At 38.8% G+C, this 19543-nt stretch overlaps 1 non-coding gene across 1 annotated transcript; it reads left to right on the top strand.

Moving 5' to 3' along the window:
- The first annotated feature begins 18772 nt into the window (after positions 1–18772).
- On the top strand, positions 18773–18879 carry LOC137765569 (U6 spliceosomal RNA). Its single transcript, XR_011074215.1, has one exon. It is a non-coding gene; the product is annotated as a U6 spliceosomal RNA (small nuclear RNA).
- The last annotated feature ends 664 nt before the right edge of the window (positions 18880–19543 follow it).

Raw genomic sequence — 19543 nt, 5'->3', positions numbered from 1 at the left:
TGGATGAGCCAATTCCCATCAGTGTGTGTTAGGTGTTGCTGCTCCACATCCTTGCCAACACGTGGGACTGTATGACTTTACATTTTCTGTCAATCTGGTGAGTATAAATGGCATCTATTTGTGGTTTCAATCTGTATTTCCTTGATTTCTGATAAGGGAACAACATGTTCATATGTTTTTGACTCTTTGTTTTCCTCTTCAGTGAAATGTTTGTCCATGCCTTTGTCCATCAACTTAGTTGCCCTTTTTACTTTGAGGAGTTCAAAGTATTATGCATACTAAGCCTCTGTTTACTATATGTATTGCCAATATCTTCTACTAATGAGTGGATTATTTTCACCTGTTAAATGAGGTCCTTTAAAGTACAGATGTTTTAAACTTTGGCGTACTCAAAAATATCAATATTTTCCTTTATAGTTTGTTTGTTTATTCGGTCATATTGAAGTAAGTTCTTTACTTAGCCTAAGTTTATCAAGAAAAGTTGTATTTGAAATTTTAAGATTTTTTGGCTATATTGTGAGAGATTTAGCTCTATATTTTTGATATACATAGCCAATTGTCCAAGCACAAGTTATTTAAAAATCCATCCTTTCTTCACTCATATGCAAAGTCCCTTCTATGATATATCAATATATGTGTGGTTCAGTTTCTGGACTACTGTATTTATTTATTTTTCCCACACCAATAACATAGTATAATGTTATCTTCATAACCAGAACTTAACATCTGCCAGGACAAGTCACCCAACCTTTTTTTTTCTTTTTATATAGATTGTTTTTGTTTTCTACTATTGGCAACCTTGGTCTTCAATACAAATTTTAGAATCAAGATACATAAAAAAATCTGATTGAGATTTTGATTGGAGTTACATTGACTCTATATATAGATTTGGAAAAAACTGATATCTTTAATAGTTTTTCCACCCAGGACTGTAGCACATCTCTCCATTTATGCATTTTTTTTTTCTTATGTGTCCTAGCAATGCATTAAAGTTCCTTGTATCCAATGATCCTACATTTGCAGTGGGAGGGTCTTGTTCCACATCAGTTCCTCCGGCCATATCTACTGGTACTATCTTCAAACTCTGGCAAGCCATAAATCAGATCAGTATTTTTAAACAGGTTCTTCAAAATTTAATGCTCCAGTGATCAAGGCTGATAGTTATAGCTGTACATAGAAAATATTAAATAAAGAAAATCTGTAAGAAGTTTCAGTTTACTTGAAATTAAAATGGGTTAAGAAAATTCTAATCCTAACCCAAGGCATTCCTTTTTCGTTAACCTCTTCCCCAATCTTATTTCTAGAACAACTCTGAGACTTCTATTCCACTGGAATCTTCTAATATTAGCTTCTGTTCAAGAATATCCAAGTAAATTCTGCTTTTCCACCTGGACTTTAATGCTTTCTTTTCCAATACCCCAAATGCTCAAAAGCAAGGAGGCTTCCCCTCCCAATTTTTATTATAAAAATTTCAAACAGAAAATTTGCAAGAATAATAAAGTAGCAACCACATACCCACAACCTAGTTTCTTCAGTTATTAATATTTCCCACTATTTAATCTCTCTCTCTCTACCTATTTATCTATCATCTATCTATCCATCCCGTCTATCTTACACAGCTAGAACTGCCATGACAAAATACTGTAAAATGGGTGGCTTAAACAAAAGAATTTTATTTTCTCCAATTGTGAAGTTTATTGCCATCCAGTTGTGTCCTCACATGATCTTTTCTCTGTGCATGTGTACTCCTCCTGTCTCCTTCTCTGCCTGTAAGGACACCAGTCTTATATGATAAAGACCCTACTCTTGTGACATTATCTAACCTTAGTTGCTGCTTTGAAAGCCATCTCCGAATACAGTCACATTGGTGATTAGGGTTTCAACATATGAATTTGGGGGGGGGGGGCTGGAATCACAATTCAGTCCATAAATGTATGTATGTTTGTATGTATGTATCTGTCTATCCATCTATCTATCATCTGTTTATCTTGTTGAAGCTTTTCAACATAAATTCAAGTCTTCATGACCCTTTATCCTTAAATATTTTAACGAACATCTCCTAAAAATAAGAGCATTCTCCTGAATAACAAATACCATTATATCATCTAAGAAAAGAAACAATAATATACTAAAACCATCTAATATCAACTCCATATTCAAATTTTCTCAGCGGTGAGTTTTCTACTTCTCCCTTCTATACCTATTAGTATTCATCTTTTAAGATGGGCTTTTAGCATCAACTAGGGATAAACTTTAGTTGCTTCTAAACAGTCAAGTTAAATTAAAGCACAGATTCTTACGCTGGGATTCCTAGTGATCCAAGGATACACTTCAGGAGTTTTGTGAATCTCTTGAAATTATCTACAAGTACATTTTTCTTGGGAGGAGGTCATAGTATACTCAGATTCTCAAAGGTATCTGTCATACCTCAAAAAATTAAGAACTATTCTCCTAAATTTTCTTGGTTATCCAGTGTCACATATGGAGTTCTCTGTGTTGACTTAGACCTAAGAATGATACCATCTTAGAAATATTGATATGTTCGGTTTAAGAATGTATATTGCTATTTAAAGGCCAAATAGGAACTATAATATTTGGAAAAGCGAAGGGAAATAAATGCAACTATTAATTAGGATCCAGTTAATGGTGCTATTGTGAAGGATAATAACTTCTTAGCTTAAATAATTTTCAGTATCTTGATCATGAGTACCATTAGGGAAATTAGTGACTGAGCTGGGTTCTTTGTTAGTCTGTAAAATTAAAACATACCCTAAAAATTACAGCATCATCTTTGGCAGACAGGCACTAATGACTCTGGGGCTGGCACGTTAGTTTAGTTCAAGCATCTCATAGATGATTAAAGTTAATGAGTGATGTGTAAGCAGGACTCTACTTAATGAATGTGCTAATTGTTTTTCTTGTTGCAAATATTAGTGCTGCTTTTAACCACAATATACAGATTAGCAGCCAATTCATTATGCTTTGTTTAATGAGTTTATATTTATACAATATAATGGCATTGTTAAATTCACATAATACCCTTCTTAATATTCAAAGCACTTTACAGAGCATACTATTTTAAGCTCAAAGCCATCCTTTGTCAGGAGGGAGGGCAGGAATAGTATACCTATTTTAGCATGGTGGTTATGAACCCAGACGCTGAATTCCTGCGGCCTGGGTCTGAGTCCTGGACACTTACCAGCTGTCCGATCTCAGAAGATTTATTGATCGCTCTGAATCTCAGTTGTCTCGTTCAAAAAGTGGAGTTGAGTGAGTGATATAGTATCTACCTCATGGGGTGTTACAGGATTTGGTAATAGCTTACAAAGGGTTTAAAGCAGTGCTGAGTACACTGTAAGCCTCATAAGTATGTTATTAAAAATAGCAAAGGATATCACTTGTATGTGGAATCTAAAAATATGATACAAATGAACTTATTTACAAAACAGAAACAGACTCACAGACATAGAAAACAAACTTACGGTTATCAAAAAGGAAAGAGGGGGAGGGAAGGATAAATTGGGAATTTCAGATTAACGGACACACACCACTATATACAAAATAGATAAACAACAAGGACCTACTGTATAGCACAGGGAACTATATTCAATATCTTGTAATAACCTATAATGGAAAAGAATCTGAAAAAGAATATATGTATGTGTATATATATAACTGAATCACTTTGGTGTATACCTGAAACATTGTAAATCAACTATACTTCAATAAAACAAAGTTCAAAATAAGCAATTAAATATTTAAACAAAAATTATCAGTTACATCTCTACCCTCATGATCCGTTCTCTGCAGAGCATCCAGAGAGATCTTTTAAAACCAAGAATCCCTTCATGCCACCTGCCTGCTTAAAATACTCTGAGGACTGCCCATTGCAAGAGGAATGAAATGCAAACCATCCACCGTGGCCATGTACAGTATGGCTCGTGCCTCATTCTGAACTCTTATCCTTCTCTCCGCATCCCAGCTCTGTGCTCTGTGCTGGTCTCCTTTCTGTTTCTCAAATACACCAAGCTCTTTTCTGCTTTAAGGTCTTTGCCTGGACCGCCCTCCTCACAGATCCATAGACACCTCCTGACTCACATCTCAACTCAGAGCAAATTCAGGAGCACAGGATGCCTTCTCTGACCAACCTACCTCAATTACACTCAGCCAAGGCCACTGCCTTGTTTAATGAATAAATGAATAGATTTTGGGGAACCTCGGGGTTCATAGCACACTATCATCATTGGTCCCTGTTTTATCCTATTTTCTTTATAGCACTTCTCACATGAACAGTGCATAAAGATACATGTATAGATATAGATACAGGATATTTACTTATCTGATAAATTTGTAGTGGCACGTAAGTCCTTTAGAACTCAGACTCTCACTGACTCAAACTAGAATTCTTTTCATATGCTCTCTTAGACAGGGTTCTCAAAGTTCAGTGTGTGCTGTGCCCACTGTCGACGAAAATGAATAAATAGTCAATGTACAAAAGAAATGGAATTTTTTTTTTTTTTAGCATTTTTTAACCTTTATTTATTTATTTATTTATTTATGGCTGTGTTGGGTCTTCATTTCTGCGCAAGGGCTTTCTCCAGTTGTGGCAAGTGGGGGCCACTCTTCATCGCGGTGCGCGGGCCTCTCATTATCTCTGCCTCTCTTGTTGCGGAGCGCAGGCTCCAGACGCGCAGGCTCAGTAATTGTGGCTCACGGGCCCAGTTGCTCCGCGGCATGTGGGATCTTCCCAGACCAGGGCTTGAACCCGTGTCCCCTGCATTGGCAGGCAGATTCTCAACCACTGCGCCACCAGGGAAGCCAGAAATGGAAATTTTATGTGAGCCAAATTTGAGAATTATAACCCAGGAAGAGCAACTCAGAAAGCTCAGAGAACTGTTCTGCCTGTTAGAAGTCAAGACACAGTTATATAAGCTTCTTTGAGACAGAGGACTGTACATCAAATGACTTATTACTGACAGTTTACATAATCTGGATCTGAGTGCCATGCCACCCCTTATCAAGAAGGAATGTTATCTTTAAGGAGTTGTCTTAAGAGAAGTTGCTCTTTATGGGTGAGAAGGAATTTCTGCTGGTGAGGAAGGTTTGGTCAATGCCTAATGCAGATACACAGTACATAGTAGAGGGGAGAGAGGAGGCCAAAGGGCAGAGAAAATTTTTTTATGTTTAAATTTTTCTTGTCTTGCCAGAAAACATGAATTTCATTTCACACCATCCTCAGAGTTGCTGATTCAGTTGGTCAGGGAAGATCTCTTTGGGGAGGTGACATTCAAGTTGGGACATAAAGGATTCAATCCCGTGGGAGCTGAAGGAAGAGTTCCAGGTAGAGGGAACAGCAGGTACAAATACTCTGAGCTGAGGAAAGAGCTTTAGTGTTTGACAGAAGGGAGGCTGGTATGGCTGAAGGGTGGTGAGTGAGTGGAAAAGAATTCCAGGCCAATGTTGAAGAGGAAGGAGGGACTGGGTCAGGCAGCACCTGAGTGGCCTTGCGGAGGAGAGTAGATTTATTCTGAGTGCAGTGGGAAAGCTTTGGGAAGCTTTAAACAGGGGAGAAACCTGACCCGGTTCACATAGTTTTAAACCAACACTCCCGAGAGTCTCGGAAGGGGGTAAAAAAAATGCATTCTTCCTCTTCCTCTGAAGCAATCATTGCCCCTATACTGTCCTCCTGCAGCATTTTTTGGACTCTAAAGCTGCCATAGAACTACTTTAAGGTGGGTTGTTGCCATTGTGGAAAACAGATAGATATATGTCTGCCTCAATCCCAAATCTGGAGGGAAATCTCAAGCTCACAGGCCCTGCTTAGGGAACAGCCCAGGAAATTTCTCATGTGGAGGAATCATATTCTGCCTCACCTGTCCTATTGCCCTGGCCCCAGTGACTGGACCAGGAGAGACACCAGCGAAGCCAAAATACAGGCTGGTTAACACTTTGGGAAGTGGCCCACCTAGCACAGCAAGGTCAGGGTTAGCGAGCAAACCACTCCAAAGGCACTGTGTTTTGTAGCAGAAGCAGCAGCAGATGGTAGCGGGAGGAGGAGCTCACATACAGAGCAACGCCATGAGTGCAGTTAGAAATGAGCAGAAATTATTGGTAAGCACATTAAAGGCTAAGGAAGATGCCCAGAGCAGTGGGGGAGTCAAGGCAAAAAGATGCTGATCTTTATCAATGGAGTCAATTAATTTGTGCCGCTGGGAAGTGGAATAGATGGAAACCAAAAGGACCTGGTTTCTACGGGAGAGCAGGGTCCTCCAGGGTAATCCATTTCAGGAAGGCCTGGATGCAGGGCTCTTCCTGGGTTCTCTGCCTTGATGGGCTCATTTCTACATTTGTCCCACCCATCTCCACCATACAGGGTGGTGCCTCCCCTATCCGCCTCCATTATCCAAGCCCTTTGCCAGAATGAAGGCTGACAGTCACACTGCACTTAGGAATATCATGTTTAATGAATTCCCTTAGACCCTTCAGATGTAGAACTCTATCATAATTTAGGCCAGAATAAATATGACTTCATTTTCAGTTGAAACTTTAGTTTTAGATTTAGACTTGTCTTCAGAGGAAGAAGGAAACTCCTATAGTACCAAATTAGGAGATAACAGCCAAAATGACTGTAAATTACTATAGAATAACAAAGCCCCCTCCTAAGATATAATTTCTAAATTATCGAGCTGCACACTTATGGTTTATACATTTATACGTATATAGACATTCTAAAAGTTAAATGTAACATATAGTAACATTTTCTTATGGATGCAAAAGAGATATATCACTCCTCTGTTTAGAATCCTTTTTTAGTAACCCCATAACCTTTAGGACATAATCCCAAATCTTTAGAAGGGCACATGAAGCCCATCTCTATGGGCTGGTTTTTCTTCTTCTTTGTCTCCTAAAATTTAAAGTTTCTGCTCCAACTGTATGGAACCACCTACAATATCCCAAACGGCTGTGCTCTCTCATGCCTTGTACTGTGTTTACACATGGCTGCTCTGGGAAGCCTCATTCCAGCTGCTGCCTCTCTAGTTTGAGCGAGTCCCCTCCTCTGTGCCTTCATCTCGCTTTGAGCTCACTTCCTCCTTCATGTTGTCATATGTTCCACTGGACTCTTCTGTTTTTACTCTTCTATTCTAGGCTTGGCTCTGAGCTTCCAGAAGGCAGGGACTCTATCTTTCTCCAGTGCCAATCATAGCACCAGGCATACATAATGTATGGCCCACAATAAATGTTTATTTAATGAATCTACAAAGTCTAGCGTTGCTGTCTGAAACAGGTATAACTTGGGGTTTCCTCGGAAAGACAGATTCTCTACTCTCAACGTTTATGCTATAGAAAATGCATAAGATCATTCTTCACACGTGATTCTTAGATAGTGCTGTACAAGGATGGCAAGCTCCATGAAGGTGTTTTCTCTCTCAGGAGAGCATGTCCATTCCTTTGTGTCATCCAGCACAGTTTTTACTTATATACTTATTTCTTTTCTGCCTTTCTGCAAGCTGGATGTGAGATGGTCTCTTTCTCTTCACTAGGCACAGTGCAGTATGGCACTTCGTTGGCACTTGGTGACCATTTGGCAGGATGTGTTTGAGATGAATCACCCTCTGAATAAGTGTCATACTTTTAATTGGTGTGCCCAACTCTGAAAAAAAGTCACATAATTTAATTCTCAAAAAACAAACTGAGAGGTAGGAATTGCTATGACTATTTTACTGGTAAGAAAATAGCCCAAAGAAAGATTGACTCGACAAGATAACAGTCAATGGTAGGAATAAAGGCTTGGACCCAAGGTATTCTCACAGGAAGTCAATTTTTTACCTCTACAATTATCTTTAGAGAAAATTTCAGGAGTACTAAAATATGGATGGCTGTTCTGAAGTTCACCCCGGTGGAAATTGTCCCTGTGGTCAATGCACACTAGGAAAGAGAAAGAAAATCAACAAGGACACAATGAAATGATGGTAGAAATGATCCAAAGGACCTATTGAACATGCTACTTATGTTTACCTTCAAGTCACTATAGTGATCTAATTTATCGTAATACATTGAGACCTAAGTCCCTAATTTACACCAAAAAAATAAACTCCCTGTAGTCTCACTTATACGTCATGTCATCTTCAGGAAGCTTTTTATGAGCTGAGTTGGTGTTGACATTGAAGTCTTATCAGTCCAACAAGAGTGAAGAAAACTCAAATGCAGAATTCATTTCTGTCAAGATTTTTTATTGGGTGACAACCAATCAAAATGAGGCTCTGAGTTTATTATTCTAGCTTTTAGAATGCCTGCTCAAAATAAACACTACAAAATATTTTGTTTTCATAACATATTGTTTTGTACATGTTAGTGTAAAGCGCCATGACTCAGAAATTGTAGTTACCATGTCTACACATTATGGCAAAACCTGCTGTAAGAGCACATGAAGACAGTATAAGCTTCTATGACTTATGATGACCAAATGGCATTGATTCTTATCTCTGTGAATTAAAAGCTTGGGAAATGTCTATGGACCTTCCCCTTTGATGTCATATTGTCTGCTAATCTATAGAAATAACTTCTTGTCTAGTCCCATAATAAATTCAGATGTTTTAATACAGAATTCCTCAAATGATTTTAGCCACAATCTACAGTGAAAGAAAGAGTTATTACTTCTGCTTGTGGCAGGAACGGGGGAGACTACTCAAAGGGTGAGGCATTTGGGGTGGATCTTGGAGGATGAAGAGGACCTTGCTGGATGGATGAGGAGACTAACGCTTCCCTGGTCAGAGGACAGCATGAACAAAGACTTAAAGGTAAGATGCATCTGCAGTGGGTACTGAGAGTTTACAGAATTCCTGTGAGCATGGAGGACAAAGAGAGAAGGGAGGAAGGCAAGGATGGGGAAATAAGACTGGGGAGGTAAGTTGAAGCCAAGTCAAGAAAAGCTTTATAACATATTCAGTCATTTAGGCTTTATGCTGAAAGCAATTGAGAATTATTTCATCATATGAAATGGTGCTTAAGAAATTAAAGACAAAGGTCCACATATAAAGAATGAATCAGGGTAATTGGTTCAAGATGGTGGAGTCAAAGGATGTGCACTCACTCCCTCTTGTGAGAGCACTGGAATCACAACTAAGTGCTGAACAATCATTGTCAGGAAGACACTGGAACTCACCAAAAAAGATACCCCACATCCAAAGACAAAGGAGAAGCTGCAATGAGATGGTAGGAGGGGCACAGTCACAATAAAATCAAATCCCATAACTGGTGGGTGGGTGACTCACAGACTGGAGAACACTTATACCACAGAAGTCCAAACACTGGAGTGAAGGTTCTGGGCCCCACATCAGGCTTCCCAATCTGGGGGTCCGGCAACGGGAGGAGGTATTCCCAGAGAATCAGACTTTGAAAGCTAGCAGGATTTGATTGCAGGACTTTGACAGGACTGGGGGAAACAGAGACTCCACTCTTGGAGGGCACACACAAAGTAGTGTGCACATCAGGACCAGGGGGAAGGAGCAGTGACCCCATAGGAGACTTAACCAGACCTACCAGCTAGTGTAGGAGGGTCTCCTGCAGAGGCAGGGGGTGGCTGTGTCTCCCGTGGGGACAAGGACACTGGCAGAAGAAGCTCTGGGAAGTAATCCTTGGCGTGAGCCTTCCCAGAGTCCACCATTAGACCCACCAAAGAGCCCTCCAGTGCTGAGTTGCCTCAGGCCAAACAACCAACAGGGAGGGAACTCAGCCCCACCCATCAGCAAACAAGTGGATTAAAGTTTTACTGAGTTCTGCCCACCAGAGCAACACCAAGTTCTACCCACCACCAGTCCCTCCCATCAGAAAACTTGCACAAGCCTCTTAGATAGCCTCATCCACCAGAGGGAAGACAGCAGAAGCAAGAAGATCTACAATCCTGCAGCCTGTGGAACAAAAACCACATTCACAGAAAGAAAGACAAAATGAAAAGGCAGAGGAAAATATAACAGATGAAGGAACAAGATAAAACCCCAGAAAAACAACTAAATGAAGTGGAGATAGGCAACCTTCCAGAAAAAGAATTCAGAATAATGATAGTGAAGATGATCCAGGACCTCGGAAAAAGAATGGAGGCAAAGATGGAGAAGATGCAAGAAATGTTTAACAAAGACCTAGAAGAATTAAAGAACAAACACCTAGAAGGATTAAAGAACAAACAAACAGGGATGAACAATACAATAACTGAAATGAAAAATACACTAGAAGGAATCAATAGCAGAATAACTGAGGCAGAAGAACGGATGAGTGACCTGGAAGACAGAATGGTGTAATTCACTGCTATGGAACAGAATAAAGAAAAAAGAATGAAAAGAAATGAAGACAGTTTAAGAGACCACTGGGACAACATTAAATGCACCAACATTCGCATTATAGGGGTCCCAGAAGGAGAAGAGAGAAAGGACCTGAGGAAATATTTGAAGAGATTATAGTTGAAACTTCCCTAACATGGGAAAGGAAATAGCCACCTAAGTCCAGGAAGTGCAGAGAGTCGTAGGCAGGTTAAACCCAAGGGGAAACCCGCCAAGACACATAGTAATCAAATTGACAAAAATTAAAGACAAAGAAAAATTATTAAAAGCAACAAGGGAAAAATGACAAAAACCTAAAAGGGAACTCCCATAAGGTTAACAGCTGATTTCTCAGCGGAAACTCTACAAGCCAGAAGGGAGTGGCATGATATATTTAAAGTGATGAAATGGAAGAACCTACAACCAAGATTACTCTACCCGGCAAGGGTCTCATTCAGATTCGACAGAGAAATCAAAAGCTCTACAGAAAAGCAAAAGCTAAGAGAATTCAGCACCACCAAACCAGCTCTACAACAAATGTTAAAGGAACTTCTCTAAGTGGGAAACAGAAGAGAAGAAAAAGACCTACAAAAACAAACCCAAAACAATTAAGAGAGTGGTAATAGGAACATACATATCAATAATTACTTAAATGTGAATGGATTAAATGCTCCAACCAAAAGACACAGGCTTGGGACTTCCCTGGTGGCACAGTGATTAAGAATCAGCCTGAAAATGCAGGGACACAGGTTTGAGCCCTGGTCCGGGAAGATCCCACATGACACAGAGCAACTAAGCCCATGTGCCACAACTACTGAGCCTGTGCTCTAGAGCCCGTGAGCCACAACTACTGAGCCCGCATGCCACAACTACTGCAGCCCTCGTGCCTAGAGCCTGTGCTCCACAACAAAGAGAAGCCACCACAATGAGAAGCCAGCACACCGCAACAAAGAGTAACCTCCACTCGCTGCAACTAGAGAAAGCCTGTGCACAGCAATGAAGACCCAACAAAGCCAATAAATAAATAAATAAATAAATAAAGATATTTATTAAAAAAAAAAAAGACACAGGCTTGCTGAGTGGATACAAAAACAAGACCCGTATATATGCTGTCTACAAGAGACCCACTTCAGACCTAGGGATACATACAGACTGAAAGTGAGGGGATCGAAAAAGATATTCCATGAAAATGGAAATCAAAAGAAAGCTGGAGTAGCAATTCTCATATCAGAAAAAAATAGACAGGAAGGACACTACATAATGATGAAGGGATCAATCCAAGAAGAAGATATAACAATTATAAATATATATGCACCCAACATAAGAGCACCTCAATACATAAGGCAAATGCTAACAGCTATAAAAGAGGAAATCGACAGTAACACAATAATAGTGGGAGACTCTAACACCTCACTTGCACCAATGGACAGATCATCCAGACAGAAAATTAATAAGGAAACACAAGCTTTAAATGACACAATAGACCAGATAGATTTAATTGATATTTATAGGACATTCCATCTGAAAACAGCAGATTACACTTTCTTCTTAAGTGCACATGGAATATTCTCCAGGATAGATCACATCTTGGGTCACAAATCAAGCCTCGGTAAATTTAAGAAAATTGAAATCATATTAAGCATCTTTTCTGACCACAACGCTATGAGATTAGAAATCAATTACAGGGGGAAAAAAACATAAAAAACACAAACACATGGAGGCTAAACAATACACTACTAAATAACCAAGAGATCACTGAAGAAATCAAAAAGGAAATAAAAAAATACCTAGAAACAAATGAAAACACGATGATCCAAAACCTATGGGATGCAGCAAAAGCAGTTCTAGGAGAGAAGCTTATAGCAATACAATCTTACCTCAAGAAACAAGAAAAATCTCAAATAAACAATCTAACCTTACACCTAAAGGAACTTGAGAAAGAAGAACAAATAAAACCCGAAGTTAGTAGAAGGAAAGAGATCATAAAGATCAGAGTAGAAATAAATAGGAACAAAGAAAACAATAGCAAAGATCAATAAAACTAAAAGTTGGTTCCTTGAGAAGATAAACAAAATTGATAAACCTTTAGCCAGACTCATCAAGAAAAAGAGGGAGAGGACTCAAATCAATAAAATTAGAAATGAAAAGGAGAAGTTACAACGGACACCACAGAAACATAAAGCACCATAAGAGACTACTACAAGCAACTCTATGCCAGTAAAATGGACAACCTGGAAGAAATGGACATTCTTAGAAAAGTATGACCTTCCAAGACTGAACCAGGAAGAAACAGAAAATACGAACAGACCGATCACAAGTAATGAAATTGAACCTGTGATTAAAAATCTTCCAACAAACAAAAGTCCAGGACCACATGGCTTCACAGGTGAATTCTATCAAACATTTAGAAAAGAGCTAACACCCGTCCTTCTCAAACTCTTCCAAAAAATTGCAGAGGAAGGAACACTCCCAAACTCATTCTACGAGGCCACCATCACCCTGATACCAAAACCAGAGAAAGATACGACAAAAAAAGAAAATTACAGACCAATATCACTGATGAATATAGATGCAAAAATCCTTAGCAAAATACTAGCAAACAGTATCCAACAACACATTAAAAGGATCATACACCATGATCAAGTGGGATTTATCCCAGGGATGCAAGTATCCTTCAATATATGCCAATCAATCAATGTGATACACCATATTAACAAATTGAAGAATAAAAACCATATGATGATCTCAATAGATGCAGAAAATCTTTTGACAAAATTCCACACCCATTTATGATAAAAACTCTCCAGAAAGTGGGCATACAGGGAAACTACCTCAACATAATAAAAGCCATATATGACAAACCCACTGCAAACATTATTCTCACTGGTGAAAACCTGAAATCATTTCTTCTAAGGTCAGGGACAAGACAAGGATGTCCACTCTTGCCACTGTTATTCAACATAGTTCTGGAAGTCCTAGCCACAGCCATCAGAGAAGAAAAAGAAATAAAAGGAATACAAATTGGCAAAGAAGAAGTAAAACTGTCACTGCAGATGACATGATACTATACATAGATAATCCTAAAGATACCACCAGAAAACTACTAGAGCTAATCAATGAATTTGGTAAAGTTACAGGATACAAAATTATTGCACAGAAATCTCTTGCATTCCTATACACTAACAACTAAAGATCAGAAAGAGAAATTAAGTAAACAATCCCATTCACCATTGCAACAAAAAGAATAAAATACCTAGGAATAAACCTACCTAAGTAGGTAAAAGACCCTTACTCAGAAAACTATAAGACACTGATGAAAGAAATCAAAGATGACACAAACAGATGGAGAGATATACCATGTTCTTGGATTGTAAGAATCAATATTGTGAAAATGACTATACTACCCAAAGCAATCTACAGGTTCAACGCAATCCCTATCAAATTACCAATGGCATTTTTTACACGATGAGAATAAAATATCTTAAAATTTGCTTGGAGACAAAAAAAGACCCCGAATAGCCAAAGCAATATTGAGGGAAAAAAATGGAGCTGGAGGAATCAGACTCCCTGACTTCAGACTATACTACAAAGCTACAGTAATCAAATTTCTGGCACAAAAACAGAAATTTAGATCAATGGAACAAGATGGAAAACCCAGAGATAAACCCACGCACCTATGGTCAACTAATCTATGATAAAGGAGGCAAGGATATACAATGGAGAAAAGACAGTCTCTTCAATAAGTGGTGCTGGGAAAACTGGACAGCTACATGTAAAAGAATGAAATTAGAACATTCCCTAACACCATACACAAAAGTAAACTCAGAATGGATTAAAGACCTAAGTGTAAGAGCGGACACTATAAAATTCTTAGAGGAAAACACAGGAGGAACACTCTTTGACATAAATCACAGCAAGATCTTTTTTGACCCACCTCCTAGAGTAATGGAAATAAAAACAAAAATAAACAAATGGGACCTGATGAAACTTAAAGTCTTTTACACAGCAAAGGAAACTATAAACAAGATGAAAAGACAACCCTCAGAATGGGAGAAAATATTTGTAAATGAATCAGCAGACAAGGATTAATCTCCAAAATATATAAACGGCTCATGCAGCTCAATATTAAAAAAACAAACAACCCAATCAAAAAATAGGCAGAAGACCTAAATAGACATTTCTCCAAGAAGACATACAGATGGCCAAGAGGCACATGAAAAGCTGCTCATCATCACTAATTATTAGAGAAATGCAAATCAAAACTACAGTGAGGTATCACCAGTTAGAATGGGCATCATCAGAAAATCTACAAACAACAAATGCTGGAGAGGGTGTGGAGAAAAGGGAACCCTCTTGCACTGTTGGTGGGAATGTAAACTGATACAACCACTATGAAGAACAGTACAGAGGTTCCTTAAAAAACTAAAAATAGAATTACCATATGACCCAGCAATCCCACTGCTGGACATATACGTAGAGAAAACCATAATTCAAAAAGACACATGCACCCCAATGTTCATTGCAGCACTGTTTACAATAGCCAGGGCATAGAAGCAACCTAAATGCCCATCGAGAGATGAATGGATAAAGTTGTGGTACATATACACAATGGAATATTACTCAGCCATAAAAAGGAACAAAATTGGGTCATTTGTAGAGATGTGGATGGACCTAGAGACTGTCATACAGAGTGAAGTAAGTCAGAAAGAGAAGAACAAATATCGTGTATTAACGCATATATGTGGAATCTAGAAAAATGGTACAGATGAACTGGTTTGCAAGGCAGAAACAGAGACATAGATGTAGAGAACAAACATAAGGACACAAAGGGGGGAAAGCGGGGGTGGTGGTGGTGGGATGAATTGGGAGACTGAGATTGACATATATACACTAATATGTATAAAATGGATAACTAGTAAGAACCTGCTGTATAAAAAAAAAGACAAAGTAAAATTTTTAAAAAGCCGAAAAAAAAAAGATATGAACCAACGCGACCCTCACAAAGAAGTTAACAACTAAGCATACATCTCTTTTTTTGCCCTAGCATTCAGCAGAGGAATTTAAGAACAGAGACAGACTTTTTTGCATTATTAATGTGATGCAGTGATGGTTTTAGTTCATGATGTACAGCTGGAAGGTAAGCCACTGTGCTTTAACCCAGGAATACACTGGCATATGGTTTAGGAACTCAGGGTGGCCTTTTGGGACAGCTGGATTTCTTTTAGTGACTCTATGCTTTGTGATCTCCAGTCTGACAGGATGCTTATTGGGCCTTGGTCTTCTCAACTATAAATGAGGAAGTGAAATTAGATCAATGATTTATATCAGCTGTTGGCAAATTTTTTTCTCTAAAGGGCTATATCATAAATATTTAGGACTTGAGGGCTATGCAGTCTCTATCACAACTGTTCAGCTCTGCCACTGTAGCTCAAAAGCAGCCACAGACAATACATAAATGAGTGGGTGTGGCTGTGTCCCAATAAAACTTTATTTATGAACACTGAAATTTGAATTTTGTATAATTTTCATATGTCATGACGTTTTAGACTTCTTATGATCTTTTCAACCATTAAAAAAATATGAAACCCATTCTTAGTTTGCAGGCCATAAAAAAACTAGACAGTGGGTTGAATTTTGGCCCATGGGCCATTGTTAGCCAACTCCTCTTTCTATATGCCTTATTTACTTATAGGAAAAATGTAATACTTCTTCAAGTTCAACAATACTATATGTGCCAATTTTTTCTATATTTAGTAACTTATTTTAAAATATAGCCAATCTGTATTAACAAAACTTATGCTGGTTATAAGGGTGTTTGCTTTACAATGATAAAGATTTACTGAAGAACACTCTATAGGACCAAAATAAAATAACTTTCTTGATATTCCCACCATGATCACAGAATAGTTTAAAGAGAAACTAACTTATTGATCAATATATTGTCAGTCTGAAGGATAAGAAGATGTTTTAAAAATACAGCATAATATTTTTAAGACATTGTTTTTAAAAATGAAAAAGGGTTGAACAGATATTTATACACTGATGTTCACAGCAGCATTATTCACAGTAGCCAAAAGGTGGAAATAACCCAAGTATTCATCAATGGATGAATGGATAAACAAAATGTGATATACACATTCAATGGAATATTATTCAGTCTTTAAAAAGGATAGAAATTACGATACATGCTACAACATGGATAAACCTTGAAGACATTATGCTAAGTGAAATATGCTGGGCACAAAACGACCAATATTGTATACTTCTATTTATATGTGGCACCTAGAACAGTCTCATTCATAGAGACATAAAGTAGAATAGTGGTTGCTAGGGGTTGGAAGAAGAGGGGAATGGGAAGTTAATGTTGAATGGGTATGGAGTTTCAGTTTGGGAAGATGAAAAGTTTCTGGAGATGGATGGTGGTGATGGTTGCATTAACAATGTGAATGTACTTAATGCCACTGAACTATGCACTTAAACATAGTAAAAATGGTAAATTTTATGTTAGGTGTATTTTACCACAACAACAAAAAAAAAGTGAGGAAGAGAACAATGAAATGGCTAACCAAGTATCACACATCACAAAAGGAAGAATCGAGGACAGACTACAGGACTAGAGCCTAGTATGGTAGTACAGAATGCTGTGAACCCAAAATGACCTTGTCAACTTTAATGTCTGCCTTTTGAGCACTCTATTTATTACCAATGTCTTTTCCTGTGTACTCTATTTCAGAGCAGGTTGTATGAGAGAATCTTCTCTACTGACATTTTAAAGAGGAGGAAACAGAGGTTTGGAGAGGTTCATTGTCAAGGAGCCAGCAGGCAGGGTTGAGAAGCAAACCCAGGACTGCACCTCCAAAGCCTCTGTGCTAAACCACCTTGGGACACTGCCTCCCTGAAATTCTGAATCTGCCCATTTTAGGGTTTTGAAACCCTCTGCCATTGAATGCAGGCTTTTCAGTGTAATTTATGCAGCCATTGCTCCCTTTGAAGGAGAGAGGACTTGAGTAACTGCATTTCCTGAGAGTCTGGGTCTGCAGCACAGGACCTGTGTGCTACTGGTTTATGGAAAGGCCAGAAGGCTGATGCCATGCGCCGGCTGATGACGCCGTGGGCCAGGTTGATTTGTGTCTTCACTCTCTGTGGAATGACTAATATAGCCTTTTAGCCCACAGATTTCCACCTCAGACGTTTACATGACACCACTAAATAATAAATATGTGCATGTCTTATCTCCCCCACTTGACTGTAAGATAAGGGCAGGAGTTGAGCCTGTTTAATATTTATATCCTCCATAGGATCGCCCCGTGCAGGGCTTTGCACCAAATAGGCACTCAGCAAATATTTGTTGAATGAATGCATAAATGAATGTTAAATAATCTGCCTCCAGATTTATTTTTTGTTTCAAATTGTCTTCTCCATCTGACACATGTGAGTGCCTTCCGTGTCCCTTTCATGGGTATTTCAGATGCCCTCAACCGTTTCTTGTGTTCTGGACAGCTTTTTCTAATCACTGTGGCAACAGACTGGGGGCCAAAAATAGAACCTCCTTGACAACTTCCCAGAGGACTTCCATCTCCAATTCCTGAGGTGGCAATACCAACTCTGTTAGAGCAGAATGGGAGTTTCATGACTGCCACAGTCTTGGTTGTTTTGCCACTGTCTGATGTTTAAAAGGGATAAAAGTTTTCCCTACTTGGTGCTTAATACAAACTGAAATCACCCTTGGAAGGTGGGGTTTGACACAGATAGAGGAAATGTCATCAAATAGATGAATATCCCAGTTTCTCTTCAGGATGTTTAAAGGTGCTCCGAAAAGAGACAGAGTTTCTCTTTGTCTTTACCTCCCTCTCTTCCTCCCTCCTCCACTCCTGCCTCCTTTCTTGTTCTGTCTTTCTCTTTTTCCTTCTTTCCCTCTCTGGTTTATGGCAGTGTCAGTGACTCATCCATGTTTTCAAGCCAGCACATATTATGACAAGACAAGAATGCGTGTAAGCACATGCTCCGCCATGCTGCTGGTCCCTTTGGATTAAACTGGGGAAAACCCACAGCCACTGCCACTGCTTCAGTCTAGAATTATCACTAGTCCATGTACACTGGCACATAGGTTCCCAGCATCGTGCTATGAGGAATTAGATAAGAGACTGACTCCTTCTCCAGGGACACTGTAAGACGGTAGGAAGATGGGACAGATACAGAGCTAAGGGAACATCTAAGTGTTAAGTGGTGGATAATAAAATCTACATAGACACTTAGTAGTTATAATTTCCATTTACAAAGTGTTTGCTCTGTGCCGGGGACCATGCTAAGGATGTCATCAATCCTAACTACAACTCACAAGTGCACAGGTGTGGGGAGACGGTGTGTCCAGCCTCCGCTACCAGCCATAGGACTTTTGAGCATTGATGATCCTCTCTTTGTTTCCATTTCCTCATCTATGAAATAAGAATCATCACAGAGTGCTTGCTTCGGCAGCACATATACTAAAATTGGAACATTACGGAAGAGATTAGCATGGCCCCTGCGCAAGGATGACACGCAAATTCATGAAGTGTTCCATGTTTTTTCCTTGTATGTACTCAGTGAATTTTTGCATTTTTAACAAATTAAAAAGTCAAGTAATCTTTGAGATGTTGGCTTATTTTCACTCCAGTATATTAGCCTTTTTTCATATGTCTATAAATTCAAAGATTCAGTATTAAATGAAAAATCTTTTTTTATTCAAAAAAAAAAAAGAATCATCATGGAAAAACTTACCTGATAGAGTTGATATTAAATGAGAAAATGTAAGTATCGTGCTTGAAACAGTGCCTGATGTGGAGTCAATGGTCTATGAATATTAGGTTTTATGACCCTGAGGCTCTGAGAGGTTAAATAACTTGCCAGCATTCACTCAATAAATTTATATCAGGACGAGAATTCAAACTCAAACCTGACTGATCCCAAGACCCGCAGATCTTAACCACTCCAGCATAATGGTAGTTCAGAGAGCAGTAAATCATTATGGATTAGTGTGAAAAGGGGGAAGATTTACAGAGAATGTGAGAGCATCTGAAGGATGGAGAAGAAATTATTGTAAAAGAAATAGAGACTCTTGGCTTTGATGGAGGAAGATCTCTTAAGTTAACAAAAAGTCCCTCTTTACCAAATCCCACCCATGGGTTTTCTTTCTTGTCAGCCAGACTCACCCTCCTTCCACTGAAGAAGACATAGCAGCTGAAATACCCATC

This window comes from Eschrichtius robustus, chromosome 5 (assembly GCF_028021215.1).
Source record: "Eschrichtius robustus isolate mEscRob2 chromosome 5, mEscRob2.pri, whole genome shotgun sequence".
Lineage (NCBI taxonomy): Eukaryota > Metazoa > Chordata > Mammalia > Artiodactyla > Eschrichtiidae > Eschrichtius > Eschrichtius robustus.
The sequence above is the reverse complement of the archived record's forward strand: the minus strand, read 5'-3'. Positions and strand labels throughout refer to the sequence as shown.